Source organism: Acinonyx jubatus, chromosome A1, assembly GCF_027475565.1.
Source record: "Acinonyx jubatus isolate Ajub_Pintada_27869175 chromosome A1, VMU_Ajub_asm_v1.0, whole genome shotgun sequence".
NCBI classification, from domain to species: Eukaryota; Metazoa; Chordata; class Mammalia; order Carnivora; family Felidae; genus Acinonyx; species Acinonyx jubatus.
In genome coordinates, this window is record NC_069380.1 from 179,445,414 (window position 1) to 179,472,010 (window position 26,597).

A 26,597-nucleotide genomic window follows, 5' to 3' on the forward strand; every position below is an offset into this window, starting at 1 on the left:
TTTTAACAAATGGGTATCAAGCTTCCTCAAATGCAAGGAACTCCCCTTCATTCTGAAAATAGATCCACAGAGTTAAGTACACTAAGTACGTGCTATGTATCAGGTCTTGTTCTAAGTGCTGTATACACATTAAGTTACTTCACTCTCTCGTTTCTATGAATTGTTGGTACTCTGATTATTCTCGTTTTCCAGATGCACTACTGAGGCACAGAGAAGTTAAGTATCTTGCACAGGGTCATGAAGCTAGTAGATGGCAGAATCAGAATTCTAGTCCAGATGTTCTGGCCCTAGAGCCTGAGTATCTACTCCATAATCTTTCAAGAAAAAAAAAATCAATGGACAGGAACCTCTCAAAGAAAGGCAACTCTAGGAAAAATAGCCATCAGCTTAATAGAAAGCTGAGCCAGAGAAATTTGATTCAGGTGTATACTCATGAACAAAGATTTCCCAGACCCCAAAGAGCAACATATGGTATAATCTGTGCTGCCATTTGTATGTGAAAACAAAAAAAAAAAAGTTCTTTCTTTAAAAAAAAAAATACTTTTTTTAAAAAAAGTAGAACATGAAGGTGAGACTATAGCCTCACAGTCAGAGGAGTAAAGTATGGCACTGGCTTTATGAGTCGTTCTGTGAATTTTATGTTCTGTGCATTCCACAAAGTAACGGGAAATTAAATTAACACAGTTCTTTATAGCATTTTAAATTTTTACCACAATTAATTTCCTGTACTACTGTATTTTCATTCTGCAGCAATCATTTGAGTAAATTTAACTGAGAGATATAATCCCTTCCCCCAAATCGAAGAAAAAGTCATTCTTTCCTGACTCCCACATGAAAACTCACCTGCCTACCTTATTTCATGTGAAAGGTTATGGGGCATAGGCCACTTTTGCACTTTAAAGTAGAAGAAAGTTTAGGTATTCTTTTAAGGGTGCTCTCTATCCCTTTAATACCTCTTTCAAAAAAAGACCTCTTTATGCAGCGAATAAGATATATATAAACTTTCATCTTTTTCTTGGGTGCTTCCCTAGAAGTCAGCCATTAGCAAACTTTGGTAAACTGGGAAGCAATTCACCTTGCCTCAAACTTAAACCAAAAACACCCACATCTCTAAAATGAAGACTCAATCACTTCCTAAAGAGGGCTCTTACAACCCATCTGGTCTACACTCCTTATTTTTCAGATAATAAATTGAGGTCCAAAGGAATGAAATGACTGATATAACTTGTTTCTCCCATTTTGGAAAGTTTCCTTAAGATTTCCTTTCTTCTACCTAGTGGGCACCCTTTGCTCATAGTCCTACAACAGGGACAGCTTGGGCAGACCAAGCACAGATATACACAGGTCCTGCACATTTGCAAATCTCTTTCCTCGGCTACAGAATGAGAGAAGAGGAAAAAGTATTGACAAGTTTCATTCTAGCTTTCTTACTACTCTGTAACTTCCAAAATGATTTCCAGTCACTTGAGGCATCAGGCATATAGAATGTTGACTTCTAAAAGGTGCCTTGGGGCACAGAGCACAGTTTTTCCTACACCCAATGTTGACTACCTACTCACAGAGACATTATGTTCCAGAAGTGTTTGTGAGTAAAATCTTACTTGGAATAATTTTCCCATAGAAGATGTATTATATGTGGTTACATGACAGAATGGGCCAGAAGATAAAGAACTTTAATACTAGGTGACTATTCCTTATTCAGAGTACATGGCCAAATCTAGGTAAAGTTTAGAAATTGGGAAAATCTTTTTATACTCTCCCATATTTGATTTTTCTTCCTCCATTTCTCATCATTCACTCCCCAGCCCCTCCCCTGACCTATGCCATCTCCCATCTTCAAAGCTCTAGAATTCGGTAAATTACCTACTAGCTCTTGGCCTTACACACAATTCTTTTTTCGTTTTCTTTTTCTTTTTTCCTTAAGAAGAAGCCTTGTTAAATTAGTTTACTCTGGATTTGAGAACTTGAGAACTCCAAAATCATCATGCAAGTAGTCTAATTTTGTCGAACCTGTGCTATATTTTTCTTCCACAAAAAAGACCAAATTGCTCGGCAGGATCTTTCACAATCTCTCCACAACCAAACATACCGGCCCATTTTGATACACATTCAGTGATCTAACCAAAGCAAATAGCTAGCCAGTCATGTTCTTCTTTGACCTCACCTACATTGATTTCTCCACAAGGCCCTTTCCCATCAGAGAAACATCCATCAGGACTGTTGAATCACCACTACTTTTTGGAGACTCACCCCAACCCCACTAAGTGGCAGAAAATGAATGCTGAGTGAATAAGTGGATGGGTGGATGGATGGATGGATGAATGGATGAATACATAAGAGAGAATACCCCTTAATCTAACCCTGTGATTCATGGAACTTAGGCAAGGTAAATCAAAGGGAAGAGAAAAACAGGAAGAAAGTTGTACGGCAGAGCTTGCAGTTAATGTACTGACTAGGCTTCAGAAGGATCTACTTTGGACAAGCTTTTTAAACCCTTCGTTTCCATACAATCACATTAGATTACAAAACATTTTCACTTGTATTATCTCATTTGATTTTAACAAGCCTCTGAGGCAGCCAGGAAAGGTATTATTTGTCTTATTTTACACACGTGAGGATTGAAGCTAAAAGAATGCATTAATTTTTTTCTCAAGAGCAACTAAGTTGTGCATAATCTCCCAGACTTCTATCTCATGGTTGCCCTCTTTAAAACTTCACATCATCTGTAAAGTTTCTTTCACTTTTCTTTGCCTTAGACACTCTATTTTCCCCAAAGTATTTCCACAGCAATGAGTGTGAATAGAGACACAGAGATTAGATTGATGCAGAAATCTCATGTCCTCACATGTTATTTGCAATATTATACATGTAGACACACAAATGAGTGTTTACTGGCATGCTTCCCTACGATGAAAGTCTTTATTTCACATGAATTACTGTTCTTGGTAGAGGCAAAGAGATACATCAAATACATTATGATGATAATGAACTTTCATTAATTTCTTCATGCAGTGACTCAAAAACAATGTCTGGTTTGTGTTATATATTATTTTAAATGCATTTTTCTTATTTATATTAAATATATATATTTAAGTGGGATTTAAAAAAATACAGGTGAGATGGCTTTTCAGGTATCAAGTTCTCTGATAATTAGCTTTATTGTTTGTAGTGCTAGGTTGAGCACCTCCTCTTTGTTTTGGGTAGAACGCTGACCCACTTAAATGAAACACTAAAATGAATTTATCTTACTCTTGGAGTAACAAGAATTGTAATATATTATTTCAGTGGAAATTGACTGAACAAGCCTTCTTATATGCAGTGTAGCTCATTTAATGTTAATGAAGGTGATTGAGTGGTTTTTATACCTTTAATCTACTCGCACTTTTTAAAATTAAGAATGTGTTATGAAGAAGATTAAGAAACTTAAAAGACTATTCGATGTTATTTTCTATGAACAATTTTGCTTTTTGTAAAAGATAAACACCAGATAATCATATGTTGATTAACTGTTAAAGGTCTCTCCCACATTTTTGATTTTCCTCGGCCCTTTATCCTACTTTTATTGACATTGACTTGTTGCCATGTTCAACAGGTTAGCATGCCAGTTAAGACAGGAATGTTACTTTCACAAGTTCAACAGATTCCAGGGGAAAAGGCTTCTAGACTGCTGTAGTAACCCAAAATACCACAAATTTTCTGCATGTACTCATATGATTGAAAATAAATTTTAAAATTTTACACTAGGAAATTCACAATATAAAGTTTTAGCAATTATGAAATTTAATCTCTCTTAGATCTTTGCTCAATCAAATACAGAAATTCAGCTAATATAAACGTTTCTGATTAAAAATATATATTAAAATTGCTGCTAATATATAAAATCAGAAGCTTGCAACTTTAGAGTCGGGCCTCTAATTCAGGGGTTGGCAAAACAGAATCCACAGGCTATCACCTGTTATTGTAAGGGAAGTTTTCTGGAACATTCCCATCCATTTATATGTCATCTGTGGCTGCTTTCATACTATCTTGGCAGAGTTGAGTAGTTAACTGTGATAAAGACCTCATGGTCCATAAAGCCTAAAAGATTTGTTTACTCTTTTTGTATGTATAGGGAAACTGAGGCCAGGAGAGAATGACTTCCCTGAGGTTGCACAGACTATTTTTGAAGTTTTATTAGAAATATATTCTCAAAAAAAAAAATAAGCCCTGATATTCATCACAAAAGACAGTATAGAAGCCTGGGCTTCTGAAATGAAACAGAACTGATTTTAAGTTTAGGGACCACTAGTAAGTAGCTATAAGGCCTTAAGTATTACCTAATCCCTCTGTAGTAAACAGTCATTTTTACCCAGAATCCATTCACACTTTCCTTCTTCTTCTTGGAATCCCAGTTGTGTTCACTTATCACCTTCCCATTGTAATCAAAGAAAGGGGAAAGGAGAGCTGACTCCACCTCCAAGTTCAGGCATGAACTCTGATTTGTATAAACTTATCATAGTAACCCCTTCCCTTTTACCAGTGATTGGTACAGGAATGGGCATGAGACTTGGAACGGCCAATGTGATTTGAATGAAGGCTTGCTATAGAGGTTTCATGGAGAATTCTTCCTTTCTCCAGAGACTAAAAAGGAGCTAGTTGCTCTTTCTACCCTGGACATAAACAAGAAAGTTATTTTGCTTCAGTCAGTCTTGGCAGCTCTTTTCTAAGCATTAGGGAAAATAGTCCAAGGTTAATGCTGATGCAGAGATTAGGACAGATTGAGAATGACAAAAAGAGTAAGATAGAACTCTAACCAGAACCTGCCTGAGTCTGCTATATCTGGTCAATTACCAGTTACATAAGACAAAATGTCCTTAATGCTTTTACCAATTTCAATCATACCATTCCTTACAGCCAGAAGCATTGCTCCTCTACATTTCAGGATAAGAATATATCTATCTCACAGTGCTGCCCTGAGGATTACATGAAATAATATATCAAGTATCTGGCATACAGTAAGTATTCAATCAACGTTAGTTACTATTATTGATATCCATGAATATTGATTTCCATGGGACAAAATGTCTAGAAAATGAACATAGTTACTAATATTTTATAAAATATGGGCTATGAACCCAATGTTTATAAATACAGTATACATAATATACATATAGTACATATAGTAATACAGTAAACAGTATATAACTTCCCTAATGCAATATAAATAATTATATTGCAGGGTTTCCAGATAAGTAACTCATATTTCCCTTGGTGTTCTTCAGCTTTATGGCCAAAGGAGCACAAGAATACTGGATTAGAAATTTGTCATTATTAACCTAGTTGGAATATATTTTTTTCATCTCAGTAGACAGGAAAAATCCCACAAGTATAATATTCAAGATGAAAAATTTTTGCTTGTAATAAGACCAGAAGGGAAAGATACCTACCACTCAATCAAAATCTCTGAAGGAAATACTCATAACGTATATATTTGCTACCTCACAGGGTCAAGGTTGGGGGAGGAGAGAGTGACAAGAAGCTGGGGGACTTCAGTTTGGGGCATGAGTAGGTATCTGGATCTAAGGCATCACTGTCAGGCAGCTAACTGATATCCTGAATAAATATCCATGACAAATAATCTCTTGGAATTGTGGTATCACCAAATGCTATTTTCTCATTAGGTAGTAACTGGGTACGCTTTGGAGTCAATAAAAGTGTCTTGCTCTCATAGGGGTAATCTATTGTGACCTCATTAGGATAAGTGATGATATTACTAAGAATTGAAACCTCTTCCTTTTCCTATCTTCCCACAACAGTTACAATAACCAGGAGAGAGTTTATAGCCATAGCAAGTGAATTCACTTGGGTTTCAGGGCATAAGTTTCATCAGACAAGAATTGGCTCAGGTTTATCAATATTTCATTCAACCCAACATTTAGAATAAAAACTATTCTTGCCAGTATAAACTCAATTTAGGTAATTTTTACTTTATCTAAATCATCAAAAATTGTTTTTTTAAAAATGTTAGTCCCATCTCCTTTATAACACACTCAAAAACAGAAATAAAACAGACTATCATGAGACATGGCATTGGTCAATGGACTAACAGAGTGTACTAATGATTCTACACAGAAAGAAAGTAGGCAGGAGGTTTCCATCTTTTCCCTCACTGGAGCTCTCCTCGCTTTGTATGCCTCTGAGGATTATTCAGGGCAGAAAACAGAAAAGCAAATTGGTACAAGAGACAGGAAAAGAAATGCCTTTAGTATGTTTGGAGTTAATACTATGATGACTCTACATTACAGACTAGTAAATTAACGATAGTCTATTTAAATCCAAGGTGGGTTGGGGGGGGGGACTTACATCTTGTCTTTCTATCATAATGACTTGATTTAGCCACTTGGACCATTCTTACCATGAACAGTCCTTGTGAAATGAAAAGATGCCGAACAAATGAACAGACAACAATTTGTAAATACTTTATAGAAGTCATGTATTGTCTTATGAACTAACAAATGTACAAGAGATGGGTAACAATTTTTTCTATTTCATTTTATAAATAATTCAGGACCGTCCAATATTCCTGGGAAGTATATGAATATATAGTAAAACGTACCACAAAATATATTCTTATGCTCTGATAATGAAGTTCCATATGCTCTCTGCACAAATGCCTATGTTTAAAAAGTGATTTCCAGGCTGGAACCTCAGCCAAACACCTGCATGCTAAAATATCACTGTGCAAATAATTTTTACTACACCTACTTAAATCTAAAAATGATCGTAAATGTTCCCCTCTGCGAAGATAGAACTAGAAAGAGTTACTGCATTCCCCATACTTCCATCACATTTTAGAAGAGCATAGTATTTTGAGGGAAAAAAAATCATTTTTATTTCAGCCACTGAAATAACCAAAAATATTTAGATTTTTCAAAATATTAACAGGAAACCAGTAAGATAAATGAATCCATTCATTCTTACATTCACTAATTAAAGATATTTATTGAGAGCCTAGTATGTGCTAGAAAAACATTTAAACCACCTACACGCTTTATATATAAACAGTAAACTATACCCAGGAAAGCCTTGCATTAAAGCTAGAGAAGAGGTTTGTATAACGATGGTTTATATAAAATTTTAAACCCTTACAGTAGACAGCTAAATCATAAAGCAAAGCTACAACAGTTTTTATGTGCCCTTTCTAAAAGGGATTAATTTAGGTAGACCCAGCAGAAACTACCCACATTTACAAATGCATTTATTTAGGGGAAAAGGTGAAATGTCACATCTGGGATTGATAATGTTTGGTTTCACCCTGGTTTTCAATGATAACTCTTAGACTCCAAGCAGCACTGTATCTGGAAAGAAGAGTGGGTGTAAGGATACTCAGCGTAATGAAACGGGCCAGGTTTAATTCCCTTAATCGCTTGGTCAGGGCAACTGAATTAACCAGCCACATCTGTTCACTTTGGAGTACCCAGTCTGGGTTCTTTCTCTTTATGTTACAGAGTTCTGTAGGGTTATTACACTCTTTAGTGTATTTGGACTATTTGTACCTTACCTCTCCTCACCAAGCGGGGTGTGAGAGGAGATGGGGATACATTAAAATTCAGGACACAGGCCTGCCCATATTATCACTTTCCCTGAGATAATGTGAATAGGGAACTGATCCTTAAATAGACTCTTACTGGGCCAGATCTTTTATAATATATTAAGGAAAGGGGAAAGGCGGAGTGAAAGAGTTAAAACCCACTGGCTTGAGCTGTTTTTATTCCATTTTCTTCCTCCAAAGCTAAGAGCAGATCACTAAACTCTTCTTCTCTCTTGTTAAACCTAAAGTACTTCATGCCTTATTTTATGTCTCCAAAAAACAGCATTAAACACAAATTCTGTGACACTCTGGAACATTAAGTTCCAAAATATCTATGAGAGTCTTCCTCTTATAAAGCTCATAATCATTGTAGGGGAAACGATTGGTCATCTTAGATGGCATCAAATGCCAGTAAATAATCCCCAGGTCCTATAGTGTAATACTTGATTTTCACAAAATAAACCTATATAATGCACTTCAATCCTAATTCTTTTAGGTAATTACAATGTACTTGCTCTTGAGATTTCACTAAAGATTTCATGGCATCAGTGTTTCACAATCCCAGGTTCATCACTTTGCCAACCTGCTGTGTTTTCATGAGAAACTTGTCAACATTCCCTTATGAGTGTAATCATATTGGAAAACTTTATCATATACAAATTATAATTATACCTTATATTAATAATCTTATAATCCAATTATACCCAGAGTTGGCAATAAAGCACTGAGATTATAGTCAAATCCACCTTTTCCCCACAGACTTGTTTGTACTTTTTAATGTGGATTGGCTTTCCTGAAAACAAATGGCATTCATACATTTCCTTCATTTCCATCAATTTGGAATATCACTGTCAAACAAATGAGCTGTATACACAGGCTATAGATGGGAAAGATGGAAAATGCATGCTTTCTGAATATAGAATTCTTACATTTTTATTTTTTGTCATGAGCCACTGCAAGATTCTAGGCTTGGCCTATTTTGATTATCAGAGGAGGAGACAAGGCCATTGGATAGAATATTGCTCAAGTAAGTTTTCTGTCCTGGTAAGGTTCTCTCTTCCACTTTACATGTCACAGTAATCTTTTTAAAACATAGTTACTATGTTATGGGATATGTTATCATATCCTGGAATAAGTCCTTCCAATAGCCTCTGTGTACTTAGAATACCATCCAAACCCCTTACAAAACTGCATGTTCTGGTTCCTACCTGCCTCTCTAACTTCACCTTCCACCACTCTATTCTCATTACTTCCTACACTCTACTCCAGCCTTACCTGCTAACAGGCCAACCTTACACACCTAATTAACTCAAGTCCACACTAGCCTATGAAACCATCTACACTAAAAACAAACACACAAACAAACAAACAAACAACCCACAAAACTCCTGGTGGAAATAATCTCCTTAGGTACTTAGCTTAGCAAAAAGAACAGCTTTTGTGGTTTAAACAAACAAACAAAAATCCCACTAATCTCTGGGAAGATTCAGCCCCATACCTGATAGTATGTTATGTAAGAGAAGCATAAGATTTCAGGCCCTCTTTCTCCCCTTGGCTAGGTGCCTTTGTGCAGTGCACACACTACATAACTTTCCATGGCAGCAGCTTGGAAGCTCTTCCTCCAAATTTCTCACACCTGGTTCCTTCTCATCACTCAAATTTCATGTCAAATATCACCTCCTCTGAGTCTCCCCTGACCACAAAAACCTTTTACCAGCCCGACCATCTCTATGCACACTATGCTTTATTACCTCTGTAGCCTTACTACCATCTGAAGTTATCTTGCTTCCTGGTTGTTTATATGTTGTTATCTGTCTTCCTCTCACTAGAATATGAGCTCCAAGTGTAAGGGGATATGGTTAGTCTAAGTCACTGTGTCTCCAGAACCCATGGCATGCTTGACATGCTGAAAGCATTTGATAAATACATGCTGAAGTGATGGTTGGATGCAGGGACTAGAGTTTAATGTGGAAGGAAAATGAGATCAATGGACGGGCAAATTCACAAGTTTAGAGATAATCTCTGTGAATGCTTTTCATTCTGGGTGTGTTTGATCTGGGACAATACAAGACTTCTATATAGTAAGGAATGGTAAACAGCCAATAAAACCTGTTAAGAAACTGTAAGCCAAATTATTTTTGTCTTCTTTATTCTGGTTTTTATAGTTACTGAGAGGCCACAACTCCATGAGGAGAAGGATCCTGAGAGCAACAGAGCTATCAGTCAGAAGACGAGACTAAGCTGAAAGATTTCATGGCCATCAACCGCCATGAAAATAAACCTTGGGTAATTCACAGCCAACAGAACATTGCACTTTTACAAGTCCATAACCTTGATCTCCACAACAAAGACATAAGTAATCTAACAAATCACATCCTGTGACATAAGTCTATACGACTAACATTACTTTCCTGAATAGAAAGTGAAATCATAATCTATGTCACCTGCCAAGTGAGTTCACCAAAATTATCAACTCACTGTCTGGCCTCAAATTCTCCCACTAGCAAGGAGAAGAGGGACTCCCAAACCTTGGCTGCCAAGGCAAGTATATACAACAAACAAGAATGACCCCCTCTCACCTGTGCCCTAGCTCCCACTTAGGCTCCTCAAGGGCAAGTTTCTCACCCTCTCTCATTAAGTGACAAAAGAACCCAGAGACTTACTAGTATTTATATGTAAGACTTCATTTTTAAATTCACAGTTTATACCTTTCCATAAATGCTGAAACTGCACTTGTCCATGCTCAGAATAAAACCCAAACATTTAATCATTCACACTGGGAATTGTAGATATTATGACCCATAGCTAGGCTTAAGTTCACCTTTCTGTGATGAAGACAGGGTTTATTAAAAAGAAATAATAGTACAAATTACTACAGACTGTATAATTCCTTACTTAGAAGTTAATGGATTTCACCATTTATTTTTAGTTACAATGGCCCCTGCTCAGGATGAATGCTGTTAACTATTTCCTTGCACAAGAAAAGTGGAGAAAGTAGTGATGAGCAGTTAGAGTTACTGCAGGAACCAAAAAGCATTAACTTTCCTTTCCCAAGAATTTATATTTCAGAAGGTCCTAAACTTCTGAACAGGTAATTTAACCTGTTTTTTTACTTAATATCTATAAAATGGATAATTATACTATCTGGTGCACATGGGTGCTTTGAGTAACAAACATTATGATGTTTTATAAAGGAATGGGCAAAATACCAGGCACATATTCATACCTCACATTTGTTCATCATTTGCTATTGTATCATTTTACTATCATTCATCCAAAAAGCTGTGTCCCTCATTGTTGTCATATTAAAAAAATAACTCTAGGGGTGACTGGGTGGCTTAGTCAGTTGAGCATCCGACTTCAGCTCAGGTCACGATCTTGCATTTGTGGGTTTGAGCCCTGCGTCGGGCTCTGTGCTGACAGCTCACAGCCTGGAGCCTGCTTCGGATTCTGTGTCTCCCTCTCTCTCTCCCCCTCCCCCGCTCATGCTCTGTTTCTCAAAATAAATTATTAATTAAAAAATTTTAAAACAATAACTTTAGTTTCATAAAAGTTGTGCCACACAAAAACAAAAAAAGTCCCATTGAAAACAGAGTGTTTGGGGAGGGATATAAATTACCATGGTGAAATTTTTAAAGTAAAAACTATTAGCTATAATGAAATAGTAGTTTTGCCCAAATAGCCATAAAGTGGCAGAATAGCTAACTCTATCAGGTACCCACGCAGGAGATTTTTTTATTCACCTTATGAAAAAATGAACCGTTTGCCAAAATGTATCACTCCATATATTCTCACCTAGCACTGCCATCGTCATTCACATATCCACCAAGCTGTCCATTAAAATGCCAAATGGGCAGTATCTTCAGGCAAATGGTTTGACTTCTTAAAAGATCTAGTTTCTTTGTAAAATTTTATTGCTGTTCTGACGCCAACTTGCACCACATATTTTACTTCCTATGCTTCATATCCAAACTGAACTAAGAACTGTATCCTAAAACCAATAAAAAATTCAATTACATTTTGGGATAAATTCCAGTGATATCTTTAATACTAACTTACCCATTTAAGAAGTATAGTAGAAGTCTCTATGAAAAATGCTCTTAATTCAGATACTTTTCTGGCTGACATTACCAGCAACCTAAAAACCAGTGTGATGGATGGAAAAAGTTAAAAATATTTCACTATGTGGTTCTAACATTTCAGAAGCACAAGTGCTGGGAACTAGATTTAAGCTTTAATTAGGAAACGTGTATATCACAGGCTTGCTCCTTTCCTACGATGCGGGGAAAAAGCGTTTTTATGTGTGTGAATTGAAATGTAGAGATCAATAAAAATCAAGTTTGACAACACCAAGACTAAAGAAGCTTTGAGGAATTTGGAGAGTTAAAAGATTACCTCCATAAATGTGGGACCACAGCACTTAATTATTCTATCATTGGGGCTACAAACTAGAAACAGAAATCCCTAACTTAAATATTATTAGACATTTTAACACTTTATTCTAAAGACAAAGGGTACTTCACAAAACATCTGTTAATTATATAGCCATTTATTTGTTTTGAACAATATATATCTTTATACTTCTAATTATTGAAAGTAAGAAGAAAGGCACAGTCATACAGAAAGATTAACGAATGGGTTGGAAAGGAAAGGAAAGGTGAACAGCACAAGGGAGCAAGAAGTGTAGGAAAGAACATTTCTATTTCTTTGCTCAGATTAGCCACAGGAGAGAATGGGATAGAGTGGGATGGGTGGGTGGGCATGTGTGCATGTGTGTGTGTGTGTGTGTGTGTGTGTGTGTGTGCATGCGGGCACCTGATCATTTAATCAATATAAGCCATCACAACAGACAATTCAAGCCTAAAATTTAACTTTGGAGCTCACGTCTCTTTTGAAGGGTGTAAATGAGTTGATCTGAATGGCACAATGGAGTTGATCCTCTCACGTTTTCTGGTGGAAGCTCATTTTCTTACAAGTGCTTGATAACCACACACTTGAACAGCCAGGCCTCTGATCCGTTTCCTGTCATGTCTCGATGTGAAGCACAAAGCTGGAAGTGGGACAGCCTGCAGGACCGATGCTAAAAGCTTTGTTGTGGGAATTCCTAAAGCGTATTCCTATAAATAGGACGGTCTGCATTTACTCGAGTTGTGCACAATGACCCAAATAGGGATGATGCATATGATTCACAAATGTGTACGTCAATACGCTGGGAATCGAAGGGGCAGGCACCATTCCCAAACGTGGATGTTTCCTTAGAAACATCCTCCGTATTTTGATCTGTCTCTCCTTCTAAATGAATTTTGAGACAAAGTCTAAACAAATAGCTACAAGAAAATAGTTTTAACATATATGTATACAAAGAGTTCAGATATCCCAACACAAACATATCCTGAAAATTGTTAGGAAAAAGGTAGCACACCCAATATGAAATATACTGCCAATTCACAAAGATAATGCAAATGGAAAAACAGAGCACTACAAACAAAACCCACATAAGAGAGCAAGCCCGACTTCTCTAGTAATCACGTAAGCGGAAATTATAACAAAAACCATTTCAGACTAATTAGATTAGGGGCAATTTTTAAAAACTGTTAATACTCAGTGTGATTAAGGGTATAGGAAAAGGGTACAGGCAGGCACACTCATCCGTTGCTGGAAGGAGTATGAATTACTGCCAACATTTTTATGTGTTTTCTTCTGGCTCTATTTTTTTTAAGCTTATTTATTTATTTTGAGAGAGACAGAAAGAGAACAAGCTGAGGAGGGGCAGAGGGAGAGGGGGACAAGAGGACCTGAAATGGGCTCTGTGCTGATGGCAGAGAGCCCGATGCAGGGCTCAAACCCACAAACGGTGAGATTATGAACTGAGCCAAAGTCAAATGCCTAAGCAACTGAGCTACCCAGGGACCCCTCTTCTGGATCTGTCTATTAAAATTTAAAAACGACAACAGCTCAATGTTAGGAAGCTTCTATCCTACAACAACAACAACAACAGCAAAAACAGCTGCATGTCAGGATGTTTATAGAAGTTTGAAAATTGAAGGAAAGGTTGCAAGAGCCAAAACTATAAATTAGTTAAATGTCCATTCACATGGAAGAAATCATAATGCACACTAGATGTCTTAGATTGAATTCCCTAGAAACAGACCCTGAAACAGGATTCATGTAAACTGACTTATTTGGATGTGCTTTAGGAAACGTAGGTAAGGAAGGGGGACACAGAAGGAAGGGAGGCCAGTGTGCAGTCTCAAGCAGTGACCCATAGTAGCTAACTGGCTGAGTTGTACAGAGAGATTATGGAGGCCACTGGGGTCATGATCAGCCTAGACAGACCCCTGCACCTGTCAGTTCCAGGCTCCACCAATGGGATATAAATCAGATTCTGGCATCTGGAGCCAGGTCCCTCAGAGAGCAGATGTTGGCTGGTGGGAGTGAAAGTGCACCAGGAGCCAGTGGGCATAAAATAGAAAGATTGAACCTTACCTGCTACTCATGGGTATTATGTGCTATAAAAAAGAATGAATTAGAGACATACACTTAACTATAGAGTTGACCATGATATATAAGTAGAGTAGGGGAGAATGTATAATACGAATAAGACACCAGATTTTCTTTTCTGCAAGTGGGAAGCCTTATTTAATTCTTTATTTATATAAGACTATTTCAGAGTATGAAATGATAAGCATCAAGATATTAAAATAAAAACTACTATGGGATGGTGGGGAAAGAGTAGACTGAAGGAATAGCAAACAAAACTAGCACTTATCTATCTTTCTGTCTATCCGCTTTTATACTTTTGTTTTGCCTTTGCATGAATTGCGTCCATAAATTAACAGACAAATAAGGTAAAAGATCAAACATGCTGCATCAAAATTAACTTCTATAAGCTCTTTTCCTTTAATTGAAAAATTCTCAGATTAAAATATTTTCTCAGAGTTAATAGGCTTGCCCTTTTAACTGCATGCTGAGAAATGCCTTTGGGATTTAAGTCTACATATGCGATCCTGAAATTAACAGACAAGTACACACAGTCATTCTGGGCAATGGGGGAATAAGGCAGAAAGAAATGGAAATATGTATGTTAAAGCATTGCAATAATATTCAAAATGCAAGCATCTCCATTAATTATAAAGCTCTAAGGAATCAATAGCAGGAGAACGGGTAAATGAATGAAAATGCATTAAACAGAATCATGTACTACGCAGGCATTAAATTATGTTTTTGAAGAATTTTTACTGGCTTAAAAAACATGATATAATGTGAGGTTTAAAAAAGGAATGTGTAGTACTGTATAAATAAATGATTCTTATTACGTACTTAAATGTATCAGGTACCTACATTTCTGTAGTACACATATACATACATGTAAATAAGAATGCATTTCTTTAGAAGAACACGTACCATCTACATTTTAATAGTGGTTTTACCTAGGTTATGGGAATATGGCTGATTTTAGAAGTTTTTCTTTCTTTAATTTTTGCATTTTCTTTCAATGTCATGCTTTATTAGCATTTTCAAATAAAACCAAATCAAGTGATAAAACAACTTTCTTCTTTAAAAAAAAACTTGGAGTGATTTTTTTAAAGCTTTATTTTATGTATTTTGAGAGAGAGACAGTGAGAGAGACAGAGAGTGCACATGAGTGCGGGGAGGGGCAGAGAGTGAGGAGAGAGAATCCCAAGCAGGCTCCACACTGTCAGCACAGAGCCTGATGAGGGGCTTGAACTCACCAACTGTGAGATCATGACCTGAGCTGAAATCAAGATTTGGACATTTAACAAACTGAGCCACCCAGGTGCTCCAAAAACAACTTGTTTCTTAAAAACTACTTACTGTAAAGAAATAAGTTCCCATATACTTAGCAATGTTAACAGATCAATAGTGGAAAAGGGGTGTATGCATATCCTCTTCTCTTATTGAACTGACCCAAAACTCCCTAAAAATATCTGGTGTCTGGCCATTCTTATATTTTACAAACCTCATGGTAAACATAGTAATATGGTTGGCTAGCCACAGAGTAGTTGGGATCTGAGTGCACAATTTCAGGACTCCTAGGTTGGCTTCAAATAAGTGGGAGGGAGCCTCCAAACTGCAGGTCCTTAAGAATGAGGAATGCTAACCTAGACTCAAAGGGCTGTATTTGCCACCTCTCTATTATGTCCTATTACAATTAAATTAGACTTCAGCAGTTAGAACAAAAATGAGCATTGACTATCCATAAGTACATCTACAGGTATCAAAAGAAGTGAAGATTCCTTAAAAAATTAAACATATTGGAAACATGCCATGGAGTTAAAAGTTTGGTATAGTACATATTATTTATGGCAAGAGATCATCTTGTCTTCTGCACTCTTAGAAGGCAAGGAAGCCATTTTTAAAAGTCTAAAATGGTGGGAAAAGAGCAGCCTTCTATCATTATTATTAAATACCAATGGTGTTCTTAAAGAATGTTCTGCAGGTTTCAATCAGAAACTGACATTCTGTTGACTGACACACTAATGAAATGCATATACCTGATACACAGGGAGAGGTGACAAATCTTTACATCTTTTAAATGTTCCTACCCCCAACAGACTATTTGTAACATTCAAGAGATCTTCCTGGGGGCACCTGGGTGGCTCAGTGGGTTAAGCTCAGTGGGTTAAGCATCGGCTCAGGTCATGATCTTAAGGTATGTGAGTCTGAGTCCTGCGTGGGCTCTGTGCTAACAGCTGAGAGCTTGGAGCCTGCTTCGGATTCTGTGTCTCCCTCTCTCTCAGCCCCCACCCCGCTCGTTCTCTGTCTCTGTCTCTCAAAAATAAGCAAACATTGAAAAAAAATAAAAGTAAAAAGAGATCTTCCTGTAAGTTTATATATACGACATGCAGAAACATAAATGCCGCTACAGAAGAAAGCCCTTGAACCCATCCCTACCGCATCGCCTTGGCAACAGCGAGGCAGCATATAGACTCACGGAATTCCAATAAAAAGAAAAACCAGACCAAAACAGATTCCTTCCTAGACTTTGTTTTTTAAAAAATTCCCTGATAAAACGGTTCTTAATAACTTGCATTGTAGAAGTTTTCTGGACCTTTTAAATTTTGTAAATGGATGACTGAATTAATTTATTTTTCCTAACTCAGCATTCCAATCATATTAGGAAAACAGCTGGAAAGAAAGGTCAGTTCCAAAGTGAGGTCTAGGTGAATAATCTGATTTGACTAAGTTCTTTTTACCTAATTTTAAAGTACATCTGCCAGGCTTCCTTTCCATATTCCTATCACTCAAGCAGGCTGCATGGTAGAAGGAAAGTGCTTCTTGGACATTCAATAGTGAAGGCCTGCTAACCCAGGGGAGCACAGAGCCTAAAATGAACACATACCACCAGCTGGAAAACTATTTAAAATATGTTTACGATATCAAGTTTTATTTCCCTACTAATGTACCTAGTCATAACAAAACAATAAGCCACATACTTATTCAAAGAGTAATAATATTTCCCATCTTTGATTGTAAACACGATGATGTCTTAAAAAGCAAATCCAAAGGATCTGGCAAAATACAGTATAGAATATTCTTGCTACTATCTTCTTTTCAGCTGTTCTTTTTCCTGCTTAAAATAAAAAAAAAAAGGACCAGATTACATAATACTGCCACAAATAACTTTTATAAGTGATGGCTTCTCTATATACTGTAAAATGATACTTTATTCAAGGGCAGCAAATAGCTAGCTTAAGGTAAACATGGTATAGTTTATATGAAACATGATTTTTGTTACAGATAAAAAAAAAAAGCCGAACTTTTCTTTTGCCAAGTTATAACAGGATTTCTCATTTTTCAAATGAGACACAAAACCAAGTATTTTCTTCATCAGTAAAAACTAGAATTAAATGTTTCTTGAAATATCTTTCAGTGACTAAGTTTTAAATCATCCTTCAATACATCAAACTCAATCTATCCTAATGGAGAAATACAGCACTGTGAATTACCCGTTATGTTGGAGAATCCAGAAGTCGTTTTAATTGGTTTTGAATGAAAGCATTATTCTGCATTTCTAATCATGTTTCTACCCCTAAGGCTAATATTAAAAATGAATTACAATTCCTGAGCAAAGGAACTGACTCGGAATCATGGCTGGGATTAACATTTTGTTGCAGATAATCCACAAACTAGAGAGTCCAAAAGCCTATAACTGAAAGTTGAGTGTATTTTCTAAGTAAGAAGCTAACATGCTCATTAGACACACTCCTTGTTAATAATGAACAATCTGAAAATGTAAAGTGCTGTACATTCTATTGTACAATACGGGTCTCTCTTCCAAGATTACCAGTCTAAGTATTTCTTCACTGAATTTTCTTTTTCTAAAAAGGAGATACTTACAGGGTTAACTGTCTTGCCCTGAAATGATGTAGATCTTCAAAATGCCTTTATGATTTCAAGATATAAAACAAGTTCTACCTTACCAACCACGCAACAAATGGTGATTGTCAATCACAAATACACATTATAGAGAGTTTAAAGTAAATTTGACCTTGTGGTCACAGTGAATTAAATTATGCTATAAGACAGAAGCTTATCATTTGTGCCATGAAGTGATTTCAACTAAAACTTCAAATATTTATGAGGAATGATACACTGACCTATTCACTGACAATTAAGCAACTCTGAGGTGAGCACTAGAACGTATTTGCGTAATGAAAATACCCTTCCCCCAATTATCCAAATTACAGTTTAAAAGGAAAAGAACACTCTAGAAGAGGTTTTTGTTTGTAGGAACATTTTAATGAGGTGATAGGTATCTTAATAAGTGTTCTTGGGTGAAGACACCTGGATTATTAAACGGCAGTTCTTCTGTATCCTATATTAATTCATAGAAAGATTCTATCATGTCTGTTTAATTTATTAGAGACTTGAAGTACTTAGTATCACTTGCATGGTTTAAAGTAAACCAATTTAAACAAAAGATGAAATAAATGGTAAGTTTGGATGATTTGGATTTTTCTGCTCTTTTTTCTTTTAGTTTAACAATAATTCACTACAACTACAAATCAGGATGATCTGCATGAAATTAACTTCAAAGCAGCTTTGCAAATGAGTCCTAGAGGGTTTTATGAAAAAAATGTCACCAGGCAAAAAGAATTTTAAATATATTAATTATATTTAATTACATTTTATGTGGAGGATCTTTAAATTAAAGGGAAAAATCCATATCATTGCAAAATGACCTCTTGAGTATCTATTGCTTTTTAAGAAGAAACCCTTACCTAATTAAACAAATAATTAGGAATAATTAAAAGACTATTATCATTATTATATTATCATTATTTACTGATTAACAAATTTTGAATGCTTATAAATTATTTTACTCGAGACTGCTTTAATGATAGTTATAATTCTTTTCTCAAGATGAGATTTTGAATATAGTGTTAATCTTTTATTTTAAAGATAAAAAACTAGCATGCAATTTAATATCTTATGATTACTTTCATTTAGACAATACAACAAGTTTTACAGATGTTTTTACAAGTTGTTTCCTTGCTTTTTGATCCAAATTTACCCTTTTAGGAGGTTAAACTAAATGTTCTCCTAAATGATTTACAGATCCAAAATGCCTCTGCTCTTCCAGTGATATTTTTCTGAAAAAGATCGTTCTTTCATAGTTCTTTTTCATACGAACTACAGAGTCTATCCAAAAATATCCCTTGTCATTTTACTGTTACAAGAAGGGTAAAATATTATTGTGAATAGAATCAATTTGATTTAAATGCAAAAAGAATTTTTATGATGAATTAAATGAACCTGAGCAAGTAACTCTTTCCGTAAGAAACTCACTGAATACGTAACAAGCAAGAGCAACAGAAAGGAAAATAAAATAAGCAATTGGAGACTCCAAAGACATTTGTCTATTAAAAAAGAGATGGGGGGCGGGGGGAGAGAACTGGAAGGGTAGTCAAATTCCAGCTATCAACAAGTTTGTACTATGTGCTTTTCTGTATGAAACAATCACTGTCACCCATACAGCGATTATTATTTCTTTTGATCCAATGGGCTGTTCTCATAGATATGGTGGAAAGCAACATTTGCAATAAAATGTGACAAGGCAGGTTTTTGCAGCCAGCTTTGGAAAGCCTGAAATTTGATTGAATCTAATAGTCAAGGACCGTGCAAAAGTAAGAGACATTTAACTTACATTTGTTATTATTGTTACTGTTCAGATTTTTGTTTTTTATTCCACTTTGGATAGGTCTTGTTGGACAGTGCTCTTTTCATGAGATGGAGTATAATGGCAGATGTCCACGCATACCATAACTTCTCCAACCCCATAAATCATGTTAGTACTGGTGTATAGAGAAAGAAATCAAGATTCAAGATATAAGATTACTGCCTACACTCTGGAGAATAAGAAACGTGAAATATGAATGCCTTGAGAATGATTTTTCCATAAGCCTGAAGAAAATGAGAGTAAGTCATGATGCTGTTAGTGTTAGGAGATGATTTCCTTTCCATTATCTAACTTCAGTACCTTTAACCAAGGCTTATGCGTGAAGGTTATAAGGCCAAACTTTTCCCTTGAAACTGTAAACCTATAAAGTGAAAACTTGAGTTTCTTATCAAATCAAAACGATGTCTTAATTTGGAAATGTGGAACTTTTGGATTTAGACCAATTTCAGGTAGTTTTCACACCAGCCTATATTTTCATCTCCAAACCTCCACATGACAAGCTGATTAACTAATTGGCTAATGGACTAAACTGTCATTTTGTATCAAGCAAAGTAGAAATCCAGGAAATAACAGCAACAACACAAATAAAATTTTAATACACATGATAATCAGCTTACTTTTCCTCAAGAAGGTCTGAGGATTAGAGAGCTTTTACCTGAGTAAATTGTAAAATATTTTAAAACCACCTAATTAGGGGCACCTGCATGGCTCAGTCAGTTAAGCATCCAACTTTGGCCCAGGTCATGATCTCCCAGTGAGTTCGAGCCCCACACTCTTTCTACCTCTCTCAAAAATAAAAATAAAATATTGAAAACAAAAAAAACACCCAATTAAATTTTGGAAGGAAAATATTTCTATGAAGAAAGCAAAAGAGTTCCAACAAGCCTATCTAGACACACAACCATTTATTTATACATTTATTTATAGCATTTATAATAAATTTAACCATTTATTCATTCCAAAAACTAGTTCTATGTAAGATACTGGGATACCATGATTAAATTTAAATTTTAAAAATATAAAATTTAAAAAACAGGATAATAAAAAATATCCTGTTTTTAAAATTTTCCAATCTATTTTCTCTGTTCTATTCAATAAGTGGTCCCTAATCAAGTATCAGACCAAATGCATAATGATATACCCCAAAAATCTATAACATGACTCAAACATCTATTATTTTTGGCAAAGAGAATTATTTATCAACTACATTTTTGGTGGACTTTTCTTTAAGCAACAAATACACAAATGAATTTAGTAGTTAGAGATTACTTTGGAATTATAAAGGTCTGCCTGCAGATTGATTTCCAATATGTTTCCAATCACAAACTTGTAAATGTAATTTACAAAATAAAATCCTCATCTGAACCATCCAATGTCATAAAGCAAATTAAAATAAATTTCCTGATTATTAATGGTGATAGAGGAAATGTCTAACGATTCAGATAGGTTTTGGCATCAATAACTTGATACTTGATAGAAATGTTTCCTTTCTTTTTGATCTTCCTGATCTCTATTTGGTTTTCACTTAAATTTTGGCTGGTTTAGGTCTGAAGTCTCATTAACTGACTAACCCAATGTAGCCCTGCCTGCCACTGCCTGTGATTTTTGCTAAAATTGAACAGTGGCTTCTTCATGACCAAGTCCAATGATACTTTCAAATCCAAATCTTACAGACCCCACTATCATGCATGATGCCAAATGTAGTGTCCTGTTTCTTGAAACTCTTTTCCATCTCAGTGTACATTACTCTCTCAGAGTCCTGCTCTTGTATCACTTTTCAATCTGGTATGCCTCAGCTGGAAGTATTGGTGCTTCCCAGACCTCTGCTCTCCTCTTCTTTTAAATATGTGAGCATTTTGCTCACACTGACACTACCAGAGGGCTCTTGTCCATATTTCTCCTTTGAGCTTCAGGCCTTCATGTCTAACCATACACGACATCCCTATTAAAGGCATCTCAAAATCAGGTGGCCAAAACTGGGCTTCTAACTTTTTCCTACAAAACTTGTTTCTGCCCGGAGTAAAACTGCTCACCACCTACCATATGCTCACCACCAACCTGAAAGCACTGTAAGATTTCCCTCTCCCTTCCTTCCTACCTCCAGCGAAGTCATATTGATTCCTCTTCCTAAATATGTTACAGATCCCTTGCCTTCTCTCCATTCTGAGTTCTATTACTTCAATCAATGCACTCAGCATTGCTCACCTGAATCACCACAGCGGCCTCCCACCTCAGATTCCCTGACTCTAAGCTTCAACCCCCTAATCTGTTCTTACTCCTAACACCAATCTGTCTTTGGGGGACCCCCATTATTTTCAGGTGTGGTTTTGGCATCTGTCCCCCAAAAGATATTCTTTTTATGTAAATGGGGCAGCCATTTACTCAATGCCCAAACCAGAACCCTACATGTCGTCCTTGGTTCTCACCATTTCCTTTCTTTTTGCACCCAATTCAACAGCAAAAGTTGTCAACTCCACCTTGGAAATACACCCCATACCTGTCTGTATCTTACTCCAGATACCACTTTCACCTACATTAATCATTGCTTGGCTGGAAAACTGAGTTTCAGAACAAAGTTAGAGATGTGCTGAGTATATCCCCATCGTGTCCATTTAAATGTATTCCTCTTTCCTTCTCTTTCCTATAAACCAATTATTGGAACTACACGTTTAACTATTCTCAAGTCAGATGTACTGAAGCATAATTTAGGTACAGTAACACTCAGGAAGGGTAATTTTTCTTTAAAAAATATATGAATATGATCACAGCACTCCTTTGCTTAAAATCATCCAATAAATTCTTATTTCAGAGAGAATAAAATCTGAAGATTCCTCACCATGGCTACAGAATCCTTCACAGTCTAGTCACTGACCATCTTTCTGATCTCACCATGGAACACTCTCTTCCTCCTTAACCTTCTTGTAACCACATCTGGTCTCTTCTTCATCTTGCCAACGCTCCCTTTTCATTTCTACCTCAGGTCCTTGGCATTTACTGTTCCTTTTACCTGAAAGAATCCCACACTTATTCAAGTGACTGATTCCTTCTTGCTAGTGAAGTCTCAGCTCAAATACCATGCCTTCAGAGAAGCCCACTCTGTCCACCTTTTCTACATTAACTGGTTCATGTGGCACATACATGTATGTTTATGTACATAAATAGCACTCCCTCTTGTCTTCCAAGTCATTATCATTTTCTAAAATTATTTTGACCTTTATTTGTTTACTTATTTTTTTTCTATCTTATCCCAATAGACCATAGAATACATGTGTATTTACCACCCTGGTGCTGAAATATGTGCCTGGTACTTAACATAATCTCAATAAGTGTTTGCCGAACAAATCAATGATTCATGAATTATCTGACTCCTACAATTTCTAGCACTCTCCTTCACTAATGCTGTAATTCAGATCAAGTGAATGAAGACATCTGTTATCCCCAAATCCATCACTTTCTCTCTGGGCTCCACACCTTGGTATGTGATTTCTGGTGTGCCTTCTTTTGTCTTGATTTTTCTGCCTTGCTCACTCAGACTCATTCATTGTGTTTTAGTTAAAAACAAAAAGCCAGAGACACCTGGATTGTTGGTTGAGCATCCAACTCTTGACTTCAGTTCAGGTCATTATCTCAGGGCCGTGAGATTGAGCCCTACATAGGACTCTGTGCTGAGTGTGGATCCTGTTTAAGATTCCGTCTCTCTCTCCCTCTGCCCCTCCCCCACTGCTCTCCTGCTCTCTCTTTCTCTTAAAAAAAAAAAAAAGCTTATTCATGATGGCACATCCTGTATATATAAAATATGGTGTTTGAACTTCAGGGAGAGCCCTGCAGAATAGTGATCTAGAGTAAGGTTCTGGAATAACATGGCCTAGAGTCTAATCTCTACTCCATCACTGAAGTATTCAGGTGGATTCCATAAAATCTTTTTGCCTCAATTTCTTTCTTTTACAAAGAATGGGACTCTTTTGAGGATTACATTATATATATAAAGTGCTTAGAACATCTGATCAATAAATAGCATCTGTTTTTATTCTTAAATAGCTATTATGTACTTTAACATTTCACACTAAAATAATTTATTTTGTGTCTGCTTATTACTACTGGCAGGTCTTCGATGGCATGTTGAGACAGACTTCTCTCTCTTTCCCTCCCTTCCTTTCCATCTTTCACTCTTCCTTCCTTCCATCCTTCCTTCCTCCCTCCTTCCTTCCCTTCCTTTCTTTTTCTTTCTTTCTTCTGATCCTGGGGCTAGGCACAAGTCCTGACACATCATAATACTACTCTATACATACTTCTTAAATGATAGTAAGTTATCTGGTGTAGAGGTGAGGTCCAAATGCATGTGAATAAAAACCAGTAATACATGCCCCCGGTAATTGTACAGATAAAAAACAAAGCAGCCAGGAATAACTGCTGTGTGGGTGTGTAGAGATGGGGATCAAACTGGCTTGAAAAGGATCATCAACACGAAAGAATAGAAAGTTCAAATTCTGGGGTAAAGCCCTGTCCTTCGAACACATCTCTTCCTCATCTCACAGGGAAATATTGTCTATTCTGTTCTAAAACCGGGAGCTAACATTAGGAATAGCATCATTTTATTCAGGCACAAAATCTTCCTTTGGCTCACATATTCAATCACCTATCAACTCAAAAATCCCAAAGCAGGTCAAACCCAATAATATATATGAACCCATAAAAAAAGAGCGCCAGTTTTGTTGCACTGCCTTTGAAGCACTGCCAACCAACATTAGATAAGGGCCAGCAAACTTTTTCTGTGAAGGGACACATAGTACATAGTTAGGCCCATGGGCCATACTAATCAACGCTACTGTTATAGTACAAAAGCAGTCATCAAAAACATGCAGTCAAATGGGCATGGCTGTGTCCTAATAAAACTTTATCTACGGACATAGACATTTTAACTTTATATCATTTTAAGTACCCTTAAAATTATTCTCCTTTTCATTTCTTTCAACCTCTTGACAATATAAAAACAATTCTTGGCTTATGGGTATATAAAAGCAGGGACTTGGTCAAAATTAACCCATAGTTTATAGTTTGCTGACCCCTATGTTATAGTGATTACATTAGCTCTTTTCTTAACTTCAAGCAAAACGTGATGTAACTGGCTTTTCTTCATAAACTGGAAGTAGTAATGGTGCATCTTTTCGTGCCAGAAAAGATGACTACTTTTGTAACTCCTATATAGTAACCCCTATAGCATGTTTTAATTAACAGGAAGGATAAAAAGAAAAAAAATGATTTAAAATACCTTCATATTAATCATTTGATGGACAGCTAATTCAGGATGCTATTAACCCTAATTGTGCCACAAACTTATTGTTCGATACATTAATATGCCCTTCATTCTTATTTGTGTCAATTTCTGTACTGATAAGAGAAAAGGAAGTATAATGATAAAACATTATTATATATCCATGAGACCAAGATAACTCATTCAGCCAGTCATTGTTAAACAGAAAAAAAAAATCACATAGTACATTCTTCCCATATTTTCAAAGGAAAAGAAATCAACATTGCTTTGTTGCTTTTACTCAACAGATATTTACGAGAACATACTATGTGTAAGGCGATGTGAAATACAGCAACCTTTCTGGCATGTGTACAAGAATGATTCAGCTTTTTGTGCATTCACATATAAGTGTCTGAAACAGTTAAATGAAAAATGTCATCATTCTTTTGCTAAACCTCAGAAGAAATGCAAGCACTTTCACTCAAGGATCAATATGACCCAGGGCCTGCGAGACCCCAGGTTCTCCAGAGAGTGCTACAGATTGACAGGATCGTCTCTTAGTGCTTGATTTGACATGAGATACAGTGAAAGACACGTAAATCCCGAGGTGAAGAGCCTCATCTCAGACAGTTCCATATTGGCCAGACAGGCATGGGGGCTCAAGAAGGCAGCCTACCTCTCCCATAAGTCACTTGTGAATTACTCTCTCTAAATTGGCTCCACAGCTGTGATTTCCAGTGCCTAGAGTACCCTCCAAATAGCTGGTTATGGGGACAAAATAAAAGCCTGCTTTTTCCTCAAACACACACCTTTTGGCAATCTGCCATCCCAACTCATGAAGGACATGCAGATCTGAAAAGGGACACTTCTGAAAATGGTAGATCAAAAGTTGGCAGAAGGGCTGCTGTCAGGGACTCAAACACATAGCTTATTCCAGTTTTGGAGACCTACAGAGTAGATCTAGGAGTGAAACTTGGCTCAAAGGGAGCCTCAATTCCTCAGACCCAAACATGTGACAATGAGGGAAACTGTACCAAACTCTTGTTTCTTTTCAAAGGAAATGAGAAAAGTTTAAAAAAGGAAACCAGAGGGGTATCTAGGTGGTTCAGTTGGTTTAGCATCCAACTATTGATCTTAGTTCAGGGCATGATCTAACAGTTCATGAGATCTAGCCCCTCCTAGGGTTCTGGGCTGACAGGGCGGAGCCTGCATGGGCTTCTCTGTCTCCCTCTCTCTCTGTCCCTCCCCTGCTCCTGCGTGCTCTCTCTCAAAATAAATAAATAAACATTAAAAAAAAGTAAAATAGAAGAAAAGCTAAAACCACTACCTACAGTATTAACCCTTTCTGGGAATCTGGAGGAAACTCACAATCTGGCTAGAGACATGAGTTACAAAAACTGAGTTTCCCTGTCTTTCAGACAGCAGATATTCTGCTTTGATCTAACCAGCTGCTTGTGGTAGAGAGTTAGGAGATCTGAAGGTGATTGACAAATGTACATGAAAGCTGGTATTTCAAGGTACACCAGCAACCTGGGCTTAATGTACCACCTCTGTGTAGGTAAGTTATTTGT

The 26,597-nt window shown here is 36.5% G+C and overlaps 2 long non-coding RNA genes across 2 annotated transcripts in view; one reads left to right on the forward strand and one right to left on the reverse strand.

Moving 5' to 3' along the window:
- Nucleotides 1-26,597, reverse strand: part of LOC113592593 (uncharacterized) — a 228,467-nt gene that overhangs the window by 51,231 nt on the left and 150,639 nt on the right. The gene's annotated exons all lie outside the window — the stretch shown is intronic.
- On the forward strand, nt 4,892-11,053 carry LOC128312948 (uncharacterized). Its single transcript, XR_008293030.1, has 3 exons — nt 4,892-4,994; nt 8,521-9,856; nt 10,500-11,053. It is a non-coding gene; the product is annotated as an uncharacterized LOC128312948 (long non-coding RNA).